Source organism: Apium graveolens, chromosome 3, assembly GCF_009905375.1.
Source record: "Apium graveolens cultivar Ventura chromosome 3, ASM990537v1, whole genome shotgun sequence".
NCBI classification, from domain to species: domain Eukaryota; kingdom Viridiplantae; phylum Streptophyta; class Magnoliopsida; order Apiales; family Apiaceae; genus Apium; species Apium graveolens.
In genome coordinates, this window is record NC_133649.1 from 8,280,389 (window position 1) to 8,284,548 (window position 4,160).

General features: G+C 37.0%; 2 pseudogenes; one reads left to right on the forward strand and one right to left on the reverse strand.

The window, feature by feature from the left end:
- Nucleotides 1–269: 269 nt before the first annotated feature.
- LOC141711585 (cytochrome P450 736A117-like) lies at nt 270–2,212 on the forward strand (annotated as a pseudogene).
- Nucleotides 2,213–2,372: 160 nt separating this feature from the next.
- LOC141713824 (rust resistance kinase Lr10-like) lies at nt 2,373–3,865 on the reverse strand (annotated as a pseudogene).
- Nucleotides 3,866–4,160: the final 295 nt, after the last annotated feature.

Below are 4,160 nucleotides of genomic sequence, written 5' to 3' on the forward strand. Positions count from 1 at the left end.
CATTCTCCGTGCTTTATTTATTTTAGGAGCCTGGGTAACGGTTTGCCTTCTAAGCCGTTGGATCAATCATGCTAAGTGATTTTCATAAAACATTGTGCAACCCCATCGCAATCGCGCAAGTGGACCATATCCTACTGCTAATTAAACGTGGGAGTGAAAAATTCTAAAACAACAATGAGTTAGAAATGCTAAGAGTCAAACTATAACAACAATGTTGTCATTAGTGTTGCATGTATCTAGTATATAGCCTAGGTTTCCTAAACAATAGTTAACAAATCCTGGAAATTTCTTAAGTAGCAGAACTCCTACCGCCAAATATGAAGTTGTCAGCATGGTTGCAATCTTTCAATATCTTTTTTATACCTTTTATCTTAACAATCTTTGTTTTTAAACGATTTTTTGGCGCAAAAGCTAGTAACAAAAATCTGCCACCCTCTCCGTTGAAGCTTCCTGTCATTGGTCATATGCATAAATTGGGAAGCTTACCACACCGTTCACTCCTCAGCTTGTCTAAAAAATATGGACCACTGATGCTACTTCACCTTGGAAGCATTCCGACTCTAATTGTTTCGTCTGCTGTGGCAGCTGAAGATATCATGAAAACTCATGATGTCAAGTTTGCGGACAGGGTTCCAACATATGCTAATGAGAAGCTACTTTATTGTTATAAGGATGTGGGTATGGCGCCTTATGGCGAGTATTGGAGAAAAATGAAAAGCTTTTGTGTTGTCCAGCTTTTGAATAACAAAAGGGTTCAAGATATGGGAACAATAAGAGAGGAAGAAACTGCTCTTCTAGTCAAAAATATTGTTGAATCTAATTCTTCAGTTGTAGACTTGAGCGAACTGTTAGTAACACTCACCAATAATGTTGTTTCTACAGCAACTTTTGGGGAAAAAATCGATGAAGGGGGGAATGGGAGGAAGTTATGTATGCTAATGAAGGAGACAGAGGAATTACTTGGCCGATTTGATGTTGGAACCTTTATTCCATGGCTTGCGTGGATCAATATTGTTTCAGGTTTCAATGCCAAAGTAATAAAAGTTGCAAAAGAGAACGATGAATTTTTTGAACGGATAGTGGAAGAACACATGAATGCTTTATCAAGAAAGGAGAAATGCAGAGAGAAAGTTAAAGAAAGAGAGGATTTTCTCGATGTTTTGCTTGGAATAGAAGAGGATACCGTCGGTGGCTTTCGCCTTGAGAGAGATAACATCAAAGCTCTAATCCTGGTAAATTCTTTAATAATTTCATGTCTGTCAATAGAATACAATTCAGAAATGTCGATACTTCATTCTTATGGCACAAAGTTCCTTCCAAGAACAAGGTGTATAAATGTAATGGTTTACTATACGAACTTGACAAGCATCTTTTCCAAATTTTAGTATCCCATAACTATAATTTTTGATAAGTCACCATCATTGTAAAACAGGATATTATTGCTGGTGGAACCGATACTACCTCCACAACTCTAGAATGGACGATGACGGAACTTCTTAGGCACCCTGAAGCCATGAAGGAAGTGCAAAATGAGGTAAGGAATATTTGCAGAGGAAAATCTAACATCTTATCCAGATGACTTGGAAAACATGGACTACTTGAAAGCAGTGATTAAAGAAACATTGCGGTTGCATCCACCACTTCCATTATTAATCCCTCGAGTTGCAAGACAGGATGTTAAAGTTATGGGTTACGATATTGCATCTGGAACTATGGTCATCATCAATGCTTGGGGGATCGGAAGGGACCCTACTTCATGGGATGAACCAGATGAGTACAGGCCAGAAAGGTTCTTAAATTCGACAATAGATTACAAAGGTCATGACTTCCAGTTGATTCCATTTGGTGCTGGAAGGAGGGGTTGTCCAGGAATAAATTTCGCCATGTCAACTTATGAGTATGTGCTGGCAAATCTTCTGCACAAGTTTGATTGGGAACTCCCTAATGGAATGAAGTGTGATGAGCTTAATATGGATGAGGGCACTGGTCTTACTTGTCATAGAAAGGTCCCTCTACTTGTTATTGCAACTCCAGTTTCAAGTTAAGTAGACTGTCTTTTATTCTTCTATCATGTGCTGCTTGGATGATATCATTATGAGAGATTGTAGAAGTATGTACGGATCCTTTCTGCTGCAGGTCCATTTAATAATTTTAAATATACAAGCTCACAAGAATTGAAGATCTAAATAACTTCTAAATGTACTTAGACCTAGTATAATTATATAGTCCAGCCTTCAAATTTCTAGTTGTTGAGGAACATTAACATAAACATAGATGCAAGCAACACGTGCCTATAATCTGAAGGATTAAAACCAAAAAATAAAAAACAATAGTCTTAAGCATGTCAACTATCAAAATATACAAGTCCTAGGTTGGACATTCAGACAGTACTGATGTGTGTGTTCTTGCGGTTAGATTGGCAATTACTATGTTTAAATTTGCAATTACTATGTTTAGAATTGAACGGCTTTAAAGAAACAGAAAACAAACTGATACCTTCAGTAAAAAGCCTGATAGACGAGACTGATTAAAAAACTCATAAATCAAATTTGAAGTAAGACATTCATTCCTCAGCTTTTAGTGAATTGAGGGAAGTATGATTGTTGATCTCAGCTGGATCCTCTTGTGGATGACGAAAAGGCTTAGGAGGCATTACCAATTCTTCAAGTTCTCCTTCTAGCATTTCAATAGCTTTGTACATTGAAGGACGTTCGCTTGGCTTCATTTGTTTATGTTAAATATATGATCCTATTGGGCCTTCCTCTAACACCTTAAGGTTTTAGATGAGCTGGTTACTCAACATGGTATCACCAAAGATGGGTGCCGGTTTACTCAACAGTATACACCATAATGCTACGATTATCATCTTCTTTACCAACTTTCTTTCTTCCTCGTTAACATCTTCCATCTCAAGCTTTTTTCCATCACTGAATTTGGCTAACGTGATCCAGAAATGGATTCAAGATTTTCCTTTGAGCGGCCATGTCCATCAGTAACACTCCAAAACTATAAACATCTACTTTGTATGAAATTCCACCAATATTTTTGTAGAACATCTCTGGAGCCATGTAACCCATTGTTCCTCTTGCATTAAGAGTTACGGTGCTATCATTTGTGGCATATGATTTTGCAAGCCCAAAATCAGAAATGATTGGATTGAAATTCTTGTCAAGAAGAATGTTGTGAGGTTTGATGTCAAAATGCAAGATTTGGATGTCACAACCTCGATGTAGGTAGTCAATTCCACTTGCCACCTTGCAGGAAATTTCGTACATCTTTTTCCAACTCAGGGAAACAATTTCTTCATCTGTTTCTTCTTTACGAAAAATGTATTTCTTTAAAGATCCATTAGGCATGAACTCATATATTAGAGCACGTTTTGGACCTTCAAAACAAAAGCCAACGAGTTCCACTACATTGACATGCTGAATCCTTCCACTTGTAGCAACTTCATTAATAAATTCTTTCCCAGTAGCCTTAGACCTGCCCAGTATCTTTACTGCTACAAGAAGACCGCTACGAAGTTTTCCTTTATATACAATGCCAAAACCTCCTTCACCCAGCTTATCTCCAAAATTATTGGTGATCTTCTTAATGTCTGAGTACGCATACCTTATAGGCATCAAGTTATTTTGAGCTTGAAGAAAATCCTCAATGGTGTCGTACATTGATAAATGCCTTCTCCTAGCTCTATAAGCCAAGAAAGCAAGCAAAAATGGTAACCCCAAAGAAAATCTCGCAGCAAGAAATAATCCTGCAAATTTACAATTTACCGAATTTTTCAAAAGAAAGGAAACTTGTAATTCAAAGATAAGTTAGCAATACACTACAAAGTTGATCATGTAATGCCTTGAAAAACATTCATATATCACTATCCTAGATAAATGAAGTACTAAAAATATTTAATATATACATTATCTGGACGCCAATATTTAATATATACATTATCACATTATAGCACATTATGAGATTTTAGGATAGCTTGTAGCTTAACAGCGGTCCCCAAAGAAGAAGTTAACCGTTCTCAAAATGACAAGTAAAATGGCCAGAGCCATTTGCCTAAGGAATTTGGGGTTGAAGTTATGGATAGCTCAACCTGTGTGGCAAATATATAGGTGCCATGTTAGAGCTCTGCGAGACAAGACACCTTAAAAAGCAGA